Here is a 12,985-nt window from a genome sequence, read left to right on the forward strand (position 1 = left end):
ACGCCTTTCAAATGGCGCCGTCAACAAGAACCAGTACCGTTCCAATTTTGCTTTTTGTTACCGACGCGGGCAACTATTAGAATTTTCTGCATTGCACGTGAAATCGTAATGAAGTAAGATTTTTTTTCAGATGGTCAAAACTTACCAGAGACAAAGATCCCATACACAGGTGGACCAAATTTGAACCATCAGTCTCGCTCAAGTGCCGGGATTATTTAAGGATGACTGCCTTTGCACAGAAATCCGAGCGGTGCACATAAAAATGGTGCCATTAGCTGAGCATTGATTTCAGCGCAATTTAAGCCTTTTCCAAAAAGAATCAATCTATTCGCAGAATTGGCGTGGGCGTCAGTTCCGGTTCGTCGTTCAAACCTTGCTTCATATAGTTATAGGTATAGTAAGACAGTTGGTCGAATGGCAATACAAATGGCCGCTGGTCTAGGCTAAACCAAACATTTTTTATCCCGGATGAAATAGGAACCGGGCACCAAGACCCTCCCTCTCCCTAAAAGTTGTTCTGTGCGCGACCTTTTCATCCACATTTGATACAGCTCTTCCGCGCTGTAAAGATACGAACTGTGTTGCACAATAAGTTTGTACGACGTGACTGGCTGGACGTATGTTCCGCCGCGGCGAAATTTGGGGTGTGCGCGGCGGTGTGTGGAAGGCGTATCCACGGCGTGAGGTCAGCGGGGGCTGGCGTGCGTCATGGGCGCAGCCCGCGGAGAAGCGACCGGTTCGCAGCGTCGGTATATAGCGCGGCACAGGCCGGCGGAGCGCTACACTCCAGCGGAGACCCTGCTAGCGGACGCACTGCAGCCAGAAGCGGCCGCTGCTCTCCTCGTCCGCACACCACAGCGCCTCCGGTGAGTACCCGCCACAGTGCTGGCTCCGACACCTACAGTCTGCGTCAACTGGCTGAATCCCGTGTAACTCTCTGACGGTTTCTCTTCGTGCGACGGCCATCAATAGCACGGCGTTCAGTCATTACTTCACGGCTATCTAGCAGATGGTACTTACCTGTAGTGTATCACTATCACCGCCTCCCTCCCCTCCCTCCTTCAACCATTTTCCGTTCCATAAGCGACGCTAAGCGGGGATGCCTGTCGGTTTCCCTCTATATGAATTTTGCCGTAATTTTCTGGTTCCTTACCTGCACCGACAAAATTTCGGAGGCTATTTACAGATATTTTCTGAGCGTATAATGTCCCCATGGTTTCCGTTACACAGTTACGACAACTTCTTCAAAAAAAAAAAAAAAAAAAAAAAAAAAATTCGACAGTGCAAACATCGTCAGCATGCGCTGTATTCTTCCATCGGTTCTGTGTCGTTTTTTCTTCCCCGGCAGTGATAGAGAAACTTTAACAGCGATACAAAGCATTGCGGATAGATTTTGAGTGGTGCAATGGAAGAACGGCATTGCCACGCTCCCTCAGGCGCTCCACTAGCGACAGCAACCACATCACGGTAATTTTCCCACAACCCTTCCATCAAATCGAAGCCCTCCATAAAGCTGGTTTTCTATGATCCTCTCTTTTCATATCGCTTCTTACTATTACTCCTAAATGTTTACGCGGTGTGATTCACCACTAACGTAATCTGATACTATCTGTTTTTTTTTCTTCTCTTCGCTACAGGCATTATATTAAAATTTACCACATTAAAAAAAAGCCTTCCATTTCTAGTGGAATTTTGTCGAGTCTTTCAGCGCTTTCTTCGACGATAGTTCACGCCATCGACAGTGAACAACTTCGTAGTGCAGCTACCTAATAAACCATTCATTTTTATCGTCGTAGTCACTACGCGAGACACGTATTAGAGGAAGCAGTCTATTTCTTGGCTGATTTTTGAACGTCGACCCTCGGAATTTCAACAGTAAACTTCTCTGTGAAGCGCAAGTCTTTCTTAAAGTCTGTGCCCCTGCATTTGTTGAATATCTCTGCGCGGCTGTCACTCTGAAACAGTTCCTCTTTAACTCTGCTCTACCTCTTCCGTGAACGATACTTGGTAAGGCTCACAGCCAGACGAAGACTACTTGGTCAAACTAGAGTTTCGTGAACAGCTTCTGATCTGCGAGAACTACACTTCGTCATGACTTTTCCAAAAAATTAGTGTCTGGCATTTGATTGCCCAGGGCTAGGTTTTGTGGGCATTCCACCTTACACCACTCTGGATATTTATTCTTAGTTACTTGAAGGCTCATTTCAGTGACACATCGTCGACTGTAGTCAAACGACCTTCCGTCGGTTTACTACCTGAGCTACAGGAATCTCGAGAACGGTTCTGAATAAAATAATTTTGAGTATTGGAGTGTTTGTGAGAGCTACTGAAACAACTAAATTTCCAATGTTTCGACAGAAAATGACGCACACCAATACCCAAAATTATTTCATCTGAAATGACACCCGCCGTGGAAGTCTACGAACTCGAGAAGAGTTGATCAGTTCGAATCGTAACCTTTCTTACCACTGGCGTCTGCAGACAAGCGTAACATAAATGCAATATCATTAACACGAAATCTACGTTCGTGATAGTGCTTTCATAAATCTAAGGTGTACACAGCCATTTCAACTGCTGTAAATATAAAGTATTTCTGTCGTTGGGACGTGCGTCGCTCGTGAGCTACCTATGACATCAAACTACATGCCTGCCTTAACAATAGGCTAATATGTCACACGAGGGTAGCTAAGTGAGAAATCTTATGGGTACAAGCTAATTGCAAAACGATTTTCATCGCCTATACGTGCCACTGTTTTCGCCATATTGCATAAACAAACCTATCAGAAAACAATTACACTGATCAGCCAGAACATTATGACCACCGACCTACTACAGATATGAACCCGTCCAGCCGATAGCAGCAATGGCGAGGAATGACTGCTAGCCAGACACACACACGGGGCATGCAGTATCAGTGAGCTTGCTGTCCGTGTTTAGAATGGGGGAGGTGCGTGATATGAGTTTGGCAGAGGGCAGGTTGTGATGGCCCAGAGGCTCGGCACGAGCATTTCGGAAACTGTACAACTTTCGGTTGTCCGAGGAGTGCTGTGGTGAGTGTTTTCAACACGTGGCGAAACAAGGCGAAATCAAGTCCAGATGTCGTGAGGTTGCTCGGCCACCCCTCATTACGGATGTCGTACGTTGTTGGCTGAGCAGAATGGTAAAACAGGAAAGGCGGCAAACTGCAGCGGAACTAACATCAAGTTTGGCACGGTGTCAGAGCGTTGCACGGTCTGATGAATCCCGATACCTTCTTCATCATGCCGACGAGAGGACGTGAATCCGTCGTCGTCCAAGCATACAGCTCCTTCAACCTGTACTGCGGGATGGAGACAAGATGGCGGCGGCTCCGTTATGCTCTAGAGGACATTCACGTGGGCATATATGGATCCAATGGAGCTCCTGCAAAGCACCATGACTGGAGTGTCGTACACTGATTGCAGACCACGTACACCTTTTCTTGACGATCGTGTTCCCCGACGGTAGTGGCATTTTTCAACAAGATAATGTGCCATGTCACAAGGCCAGAAGTGTGATGAACTAGTTCGAGGAACACAGTGGCGAATTCCAATTGATGTGCTGGACTCCCAACTCGCCATGTACGAATCCGATCGAGCACATATGGGATGTAACTGAACGTAGCGTCGGAGTTCATCGCCACCGTCCCGTTATTTTATGAAAATTAGGTGACTTGTGTGTGCAGATGTGGTACCAACTTCCTCCAGTGACAGTAGATGGTCGTAATGTTCTGGCTGATCAGTGTATTTTCGTTCGGAGTGACTCATTCCTGTGCGGCGTTGGTGTGTTATCGTAGAATATTTATGTGGTTGCATTAGTCAGGTTGGACGAATCGCGCCAAAAGCATGGTTTTGGTCAACACGTGAAGCGTACTAATCGCAACTTTACCTGTTACAAAAGGTCAGAATTAGCTTCAGCCAAGGTCGTCGGTTGATGACACCCAGTAGATAAATTGTGCTTACCACGATCGCACATATGTAGGAGAGGAATACCAAATACAACTGACTTAATAACAAACCTGCTAACAAGCTAGGCGATTGCATTGTGAGAAGAAGCCAATCTCTAAGAAATAATGTGGATGGAATTCGCTCTAACAAGACAGGCGACTGCATCGTGCGAATAAGCCATTTTCTCAGAAGTAATGTTGATGGAATTCGCTTAATATGACTCAGTGGATATGAATAGTGTCACAAATACATATCATCTTCTGTTGATATTACATTTTTACTGGCACTGTGATGTGGCATATGTCTTACTTTGTGACTGTGAAATTGCCAAGTTACACAGTGGTTCGGATTCCTGGTTAAACTGAGGTACCTCAAAACAACTTATTCATTATTTCTCTTTTCTTACTCATCTACTGCGAGGCGGTGCAGTGAATAAGACTCTGTGTCTACATTTGGAGGTGGTAGGCGAGAGGGGGGAGGGAGGGGGCGGTAAGAGGTAGGGAGGTGACTGAAGCCTCCGTTAGACCGTCCTGACTTACGTTTTCGCGGACTGCTATAATCGCTTTTGCTAGTCAACAGATGGTTCGTTTGAAATATGTAATGCCGATCTCTGTCAATCCAAGCGGAGCTAATGCACCATCTATAATGATCTTGTCGTAGACGGGACGCTGGATATCGTCTTTCCTTTCTTCGTACCCTTCTTTCTTAGAAATTACTACTCTAGTAGGAACTGTGTGGTAAGTGGCTAGCGTTATGCGTACTTCCTTCTGAAGATAACACAAGTTGATGAAATCGGTTAAAAATTCAGATCAGTACCTTTAGGGAATTCAGACCTAAAAAATAATTTCGGTTCTATGGTCCTTATTTCAATAAAACCAATTTACTATGGTTTTGTGAAATAAACTTTTTTTTCTAAAATAGGAAAAGCTCATGATTGGTAAGCAGAGGTGTAAGAACCGGAGAAGACTAGATCGTCAATGCAGATCCGTTGTGATTTTCTCTGATCTAAACAAATCCGCTATCTTTGCGAATACATTTGACATGTGTCTACAGCACACTAGCTTTATTGGTATAAATTGGATAGTTTGCGATGTTCTGAATAGAATGAACACTCAGAGGACGGCTGCGAAGACTTGGAATATCTGGAAAGCGTTTTGTTTTGCTGCAGAGCTTTATGAAACTGTAGAGTTCTCAGGTGCAGTACGGTGTGCCCGGCGAACATCGCGGACAGCTTGACGATCCCGCAAAAGCAAAAATTCCTCTGCTCGCTCTTGGGATTGTGCCGCCATTTTCCGGCGTGCCGGCGGCAGTGTGTGCAGACGGCGCCTTGCAGTTGCGTGTGGAGACCACAGCCAGGAAGTGGCTTGCGGAAACCACAGAAGAGGTGTGCAACCCGGGATACGGCGGCTAGAGCGCTTATCTCCAGAAAGCTGCAGGATTTTCCGAGCAGTTGTGACAATCGTGCATCTAATAACAAATAATTCTCCAACAACAAAAAACAAGAAATTAAAATACGTTTGACTGAGAACCTTTCAGGGTTGTCTCAGTACTGTTTCGAGTTGTATTTTCCCTCGACCCGCGAAAATAGCTATCTCATATGAATCCACGTGTTAAATGACTGAGCCTGGTTAAAAAGTCGCATAATGAGCCATGTTGTGGGGCGGCGTATGGAAATTTGTATATTAAATGTGAAATGTCTTTCCCAACGATGCACCATATGTGGAGCGGCGGGTGGAATTATGTTGTTATTAAAATGTTCCTATGATTTATTTAATGCTGTTGTTTGCCGTTCTCAACACTGGCTCTCTAACTACAATATTGGCAACCAGAAAGTGATTATCAAAACGTGAAGCCTGTAATTAGAATTCCTAGTGCCCACTTCATCTGAGAAATACACTTATCGCTACAGCTTATAGCTCTGAGGAAATAGGAGATTGCCTGGGATTCATAATCAAAAACGATTCTTTCTAAAGTGTTCACTATATACTGAAAGTCACAGACCAAAAAGAATCCACACAATCCAACTACCAGAGAGGTTCAGAGTCTATTGCGCTGATGCAACCATAACTGTTCCAATTAAATGTTTAAGTAAATGCTCGCCCTAATTTGATGATAATGTTCATCAAACGCCACGCTAAATGATGGTAGAATGTCTGTCCCGCGGCGGCACGTGAAAATACGACATACGCAAACTGAAGATAGATCATTAAAGTCATCCCAGAATTAACACTTCACTCGAAAATATCTTGGCAACGCGTATCACGAGTAACTTATTACGACATCCGAGGCTGTTTATAGCAATGATACCGACGCGACGCGACTCCCGGCACAGATGGTGCGCTGGTCAGCGTCTGGAGAGAACCAGGGCCTTCTTTTCTCGTGCAGCGTTCTTATATATAAAGCCACGGTGCGGACGGCTAAGGGAACGCCAGATTAATTCCGCTGTCCCTACTAGCCGCTGGGCTAGTAATGCACCACTTCACGTTATTAAAAAAATCATTGCTTTCTTTGCTGATGGCCGATGAAGGTTTCAGTTTAAATGTACAATCAGCACACAGGTAAGTAATCATTATGATAGTCTGACGTGGCTAAGTCCAATATTTTGGGCGAGAGAATTAATTTAATTACACTACACGCAGTAGACGAGCTCTGAACTTGCCCTTTTGAGATATGCTATCGCTATAGTTTTATAGTTATTTAGTTGAAACTTTTCACATTTTTATGATTGTAGCGCATCTCCTTTCTACTTAAATTTAAACATCCTAGCTTTATTTATTCACGTACGTAATCTATCTTGCTTCCTTAATTTTTAAGACAAAAACCAGAAACTCATGAATTTCAACTAAAATTTTAATTTATGAGATGCAGAATACTGTTTCTACTAAATTGTTATGCAAAAGGAATCTAAATATAAATATTTAAGTTTCTAGCTCTTTTCTGTCGCGCCAATGATTTTTACAGAAAAAGGTCTAAATTTCGAAAGTGATTAAAGTTATTGAACTGATATTCAAAACATAGTGATTTAGTATCACTCCTGACATGCTAGAAACGTTTCCGGTTATTTACTTGATTTTTAAAATATTGTGCAACATTTATGACGTCAGAGCTAGTTACAGCGCACTGGCTGGCACACAATGGAAAGACTGCTGTGAATTTTATACGGCGTGAGTGGGCTGCTTCCCTACAATATGCTCATGGGAAAACGGTTATGGAGCGAGAACCGTTAAGTTTGCGGTTGCCTTCAGTTCACACCATGGTTATTATTGGACAAGCACGGGTTAGGTCGGACTAGGGTGGACAAACCCTTGTAGAAGAAATCACGCTGCGTTTCGCATGAAGTCATTCAGGCAAATGACGGACAACCAAAGGAATAACGGCTTAATGGGTATATTCTAATGGATGTGGTGTCCTTCTGACCTGTTATTCTGTCAGAAGACTATCTGTATAGTTTAAATATCAATTAGTGGTCTTGTAATGCAGTGTTCTGTGGTTTTGTTGCTGCTGTTGCTGCTGCTGTGAATGATTATATAAATTAAAGGAAGGATGAGAATGAAAGTTCTTGCCGAAACGCTTTGCCATAGCATCCCCATCCAAGGCATCCTTCCTCCAACAGACTTGGATCAGTCCATGTACAACATTGTTGAGTTTTGAAAGTCTCTTCGGGTTTGCTGCCGGATCCTAAAATCAACTTGACTCGATATTTCGGCTATCCAGCTGGTCGACATCTTCAGGAAATGCTGCTTCTGCTGATCTCAGCGCGACTGATCAGCGGAAGCAGCATTTTCCTGAAGATGTCGACCAGCTGGATAGCCGAAATATCGAGTCAAGTTGATTTTAGGATCCGGCAGCAAATCCGAAGAGACTTTCAAGACTTATTACGCCGGGGAAGCCTACGTAATCACATTGTGGAGTTGTTTATAATTTAGATCAATACATATCACATAGTAAGGTAACCACATGTGAGATAGAGCCAGTTCATCGAACGATTAATTATAACAGACGTTTCGTACCAACAACAGCGTTCCAGTTCACATAAATGTTGTGAACGGTTCTGAATGAACAACTTTCAGATTTCTGCGAGAAGAGTTCGCAAACAGTACGCGCAAGAGTTAAAAGTATCACCAAGATTGAGGTCATTGTGAATACTACCAAAGTAAGCAGCGTACTGGACTGTTAAATACACGAAACCATTCACTCAGTTTGCAGACTGAACCTGAGGCAAAGCTGATTCTTCGATTCCGTCAAATGAGTCACCCAAACACGTCTGGTTTACACAATGTGTGTGTCAGTGCATCTCTGCCGCATTTCCTATGTCTGAAGGTCAATACGTTTGTTCAAGTCACGGTCCGTCACCAATATTAGTCTATCGCCAGTCAGTTCCTTCAATGTCAGCTTTGTATTTTTTTTTTTATTTCTTTTCCTTCCCACGCGTTCTCCTTCTCTCTCTCTCTGTCTTTCATGTATGCCATTTAGTGACTATCCTTGTACAAGTCGGTGCACAGTTTCGTTACAATACATTATTGTAGCATACAATACGCACTGACAATAGAGATACACTACTGAGTGATGTCACCATCATTGCCTATGAAGCCGGTCATCGTTCAGGTAGGAGTTCTATGGCTCTACCGTAGAACTGTTATCATTTCGTGAAGAAGAAATCTGTTAGAGAGTTGCTGAGAGAAGCTTCGTCATGAGAGACTTATCCCCGAACAATGTCAGGGAGATACCGGAAAAGGTGATAATCAGGAGTGGATAAGTCTAGTGGAAGTTGGGGAAGTGGTTCCCAACCAAGTTCAGCGATAGATCTGGGTGATTCTGGCCGTATTCGGTCGTAACGACGCGGGTTACCAAGTGATCTGATTTCAGTAAAAACAGCGAGCCCTCTAAGCTATTCAGTATACGCAGCAGTTTTTATCGTTTCATTTCTTGGTAGCAATTCATGATGAAAAAGCCACGTTGGTTCTACCACATGCACAACATAATTCTTAAGAGGGTGTGCACCATTCTTCGCACGGGGATGCTACTTTTTTCGATAGGATGAGCCATTCTCTAAGTTCATCTACAGATACCACTTCTCGTCACCTGTGACAATATTCCCACGGAATGGTTTGTGCCTACGACATACCAAACGATAAGGAGGCAGCGAAGACAAACTTATACGCTGATATTTTCTGGTATCGCTTAACACATCTGCTACCCATGTACCCAATTTTTGTACCTTATTCAATGGATATACATGGCGCGCAGTGATTGTGTGCTCGCGTTCTATACTTTGCATTAACTGCTGCGTTGTCTGGCGAGGATTATCGTTTGTTGTTGAGGTCTTCAGTCCTGAGACTGGTTTGATGCAGCTCTCCATGCTACTCTATCCTGTGCAAGCTTCTTCATCTCCCAGTACCTACTGCAACCTACATCCTTCTGAATCTGCTTAGTGTATTCATCTCTTGGTCTCCCTCTACGATTTTTACCCTCCACGCTGCCCTCGAATACTTAATTGGTGATCCCTTGATGCCTCAGAACATGTCCTACCAACCGATCCCTTCTTCTGGTCAAGTTGTGCCACGAACTTCTCTTCTCCCCAATCCTATTCAATACTTCCTCATTAGTTATGTGATCTACCCATCTAATCTTCAGCATTCTTCTGTAGCACCACATTTCGAAAGCTTCTATTCTCTTCTTGTCCAAACTATTTATCGTCCATGTTTCACTTCTATACATGGCTACACTCCATACAAATACTTTCAGAAATGTCTTCCTGACATTTAAATCTACACTCGATGTTAACAAATTTCTCTTCTTCAGAAACGTTTTCCTTGTGAACCAACAAATTTGGGCCTTTATATTGAAAACCGAAGGTCTTCCGGAAAGTAATCATAACACAAGTCGAATTTTCCTTCCCGGAAACGAAAAAACGATTTCCGTGCCGTTCTTTCGGAATGTGCTTCCTCTATTAAACTTGGAGAGTGAACTGTGTTCAAAGTGCTCGTTTTAATCTGCTTGATACTGATTAGCCCTGAAAATGGCCAAACGAATCAGTTAACAACATACAAGCTCCTGTTCGCAGCAACCAGACTCCGAACTGAAGAAAAAACAAATGAATGACTAAAACGAATGCTTCACAATTCAGTGGTGCCAACCCAATTAAAAACGGCACGGGCTTCTGCACCGACCCTATATACATAGTGTAAACGATAAAGGATCGTTAGAACGTATGTTCAAACGAGTCTCTGTGGGTAAGTCTCAAGCTACGTATCACTTATTGGATTCCCATTTGCCATTTTACCTGAGGCTTGTCTTGACTTTCACTTCTCCACCCCCTTGGTCGACAGTTAGCATTTTGGTAGCGATCGCCTATAAACTGTAGATATTTCTGAATCCACATCAGCAGTTATTCGATAAGACGGAAGCAGATTATTGCATATCATGGCCTTAAAAGCAAACTGAGCTGCAGAGACAAACAGCGGTCACTTCTCGTTGTGTCTACACACAAAAAGCACAGTGCCTGTCAATTTCCTATTATGTACAATTATATAAAACACGAAAATAATGTACTAACCACCGCAGTTAGACACAAACCGAGAAACTGCATGTAGACCACGAGAAACGCAGATCAAACGACCTGCCTATATCGCCGTAAGCGAAGTTAACCTGCATTACTAAAACACACAGAAAATGAACAAGAAAATAGGGACATAGCTCGGGGGACTTTTAAACGTCGCTGAAGGAGATATCACTGATGCGATATCACTGAACCCTGCTACATAGATCAGCAGGAAGAAGGACGACAAGGGTTTGACACCCCGTTGACGACGAGATCACTACATCTACACTCCGAAAGCCATCTTACGGAGTGTGGCGAAGTGTACGTCTGGCACAACTATCTAAGTCCTCCTTTCCTGTTCCAACCATGAATGGCACATGGAGAAAATGCTTGTACGTAGGTAAAGGTCAGTATGACATACAAGTTCTCTAATTTACCCGTTGTGATCACTTCGAGAGACTTCTGTGGGAGAAATGACTGCGTTGCCTGACTCTTCAACAGCAAACCTCTGCGTCATAAACAATGCCTCTTTTGTAAACTCTGCGAATAGAGTTTGTTACGTAGCTCAGTAACGCGTAAAGCTCTCCCGCCGACTAAAACACCTCGTAACGAAACGTGCCGCTATGTCCTATATCAATCCTGCCTGGTAAGGGTACCACATTGAGGAACAATATTCAAACATTGGTTGAACGAGTGTTTTGTAAGCCCCTTCGTTCATGGATTAATTTCCTTAAGACTCCCCCACTGAATATCAATCTCTCACCTACTTTTCCTACTCTCCGTTTTGTGTAGTCATTACGCTTTACGTCGCTCCGGGTGGTTACTCCTTGGTATCTTAAGGTAGTTAACACGGGTTTACTGTAGCAAACATCGTTCTTGTGAAAAAAACTAGCTCTTTCCTCACACAAAGTGTTGAATGCTGTTGACAAGGGATTTCAAATAGATTCCCTATTTCTACATTTCCAGAAAGCTTTTGACACTGTACCTCACAAGCGGCTTGTAATCAAATTGAGTACTTATGGAATATGGTCTCAGTTATGTGACTGGACTCGTGATTTCCTGTCACGGACGTTACAGTTCGTAGAAACTGACAGTAAGTCATCCAGAAAACAGAAGTGATCTCTGGTGTTCCCCTGCTGTTCCTTATCTCCCTCCGCCACACACCGTCAGGTGGCTTGCGGAGTACGGATGTAGATGTAGATGTAGATGTAGATCTACATAAACGCTTTAGGAGAAATCTGAGCAGCCGTCTTAGACTGTTTGCAGATAATGCTGGCATTTACTGTCTAGTAAAGTCATCAGAAGATCAAAACAAAGATATCTGTATGGTGTTGAAGTTGGCAACTGACATTAAATAATGAAAAGCGTGAGGTCATCCACATGAATGCCAAAAGGAATCCACTAAACTTCGGTTAGACGAAAAATCAATCAAATCTAAAGGCCGTAAATTCAACTAAATACCTAGAAATACCTAGAATTACGAACAACTTAAATTGGAAATAACACATAGAAAATGTTATGGGGAAGGCGAACCAAAGAGCGCGATTTATTCCCAGAACACTTAGAAGATGCAACAGATCTTCTAAAGAGACTGCCTACACTACACTCGTCCGTCCTCTTTTGAAGTACTGCTGCGCGGTCTGGGATCCTTACCAGATAGGATTAATGCAGTACATCGAGAAAGTTCAAAGAAGGGCAGCACTTTTTGTACTATCGAAAAATAGGGGAGAGAGTGTCGTGGACACGATACACGATTTGGGATGGATATAATTGAAATTAGGGCGGTTCTCTCTGCGGCCGGTCTTCTCACTAAATTCCAATCAACAACTTTCTCCTCAGAATGCAAAAATATTTTGTTGACGCCGTCCTACGTAGAGAGAAACGATCATCACAATAAAATGAGGGAAATCAGAGATCGCACGGGAATATATAGGTGTTAGTTTTCGCCTCGCACTGTTCGATAGTGAGATAACGGGCAATTATTGTGAAGGTGGTTCGATGAACCCTCTACCAGGAATTTAAGTGTGGTTTGCAGAATATTGATGTAGACGTAGATCTATATCAGTTTTCCGCAATACACCTGACGGTGTGTAGTGGAGGGTACTTCTGATACCTTTAACTGATTCCCCCTTCCCTGTTCCATTTGCGAATGGCACCTGGGAAGAATAATTGTATAAACTTCTGTATTAGCTCTAATGCCTCGAATTTTCTCGTTGTGGTCTTTTCGCAAGACGTGTGTGTGAAGAAGTAGTATGTTGTCCGACTCTTTCCGGAAAATACTCTCTGGAAATTTTAGTAGTAAACCTCTCCGTGATACACAATGCCTCCCTTGTAACCCTACCACTGGATATTCTTGAGCGTGTTAGTGTTTCTCACTGTTTCCAGTAAACTGCGTCCAATAGTGTAATCGAACAGTAGTGGATCTCTTCGACTATTTATGTGCAATGCTTTACATTTATTTACGGTCAGAGTCAACTGA

General features: G+C 43.4%; 1 protein-coding gene across 3 annotated transcripts in view; it reads left to right on the forward strand.

Moving 5' to 3' along the window:
- Positions 1-12,985, forward strand: part of LOC126335514 (protein yellow-like) — a 383,768-nt gene that overhangs the window by 262,667 nt on the left and 108,116 nt on the right. Inside the window, exon 1 of one of the 3 annotated variants that reach the window (XM_049998869.1) lies at positions 772-866. The exons of the other annotated variants lie outside the window; for them this stretch is intronic. The gene's annotated coding sequence lies outside the window, so the exon portion shown is untranslated. Of the gene's footprint in view, positions 1-771; positions 867-12,985 lie in introns of those variants that run through there. 3 annotated transcript variants of the gene reach the window in all.

Source organism: Schistocerca gregaria, chromosome 2 (genome assembly GCF_023897955.1).
Source record: "Schistocerca gregaria isolate iqSchGreg1 chromosome 2, iqSchGreg1.2, whole genome shotgun sequence".
NCBI lineage: Eukaryota > Metazoa > Arthropoda > Insecta > Orthoptera > Acrididae > Schistocerca > Schistocerca gregaria.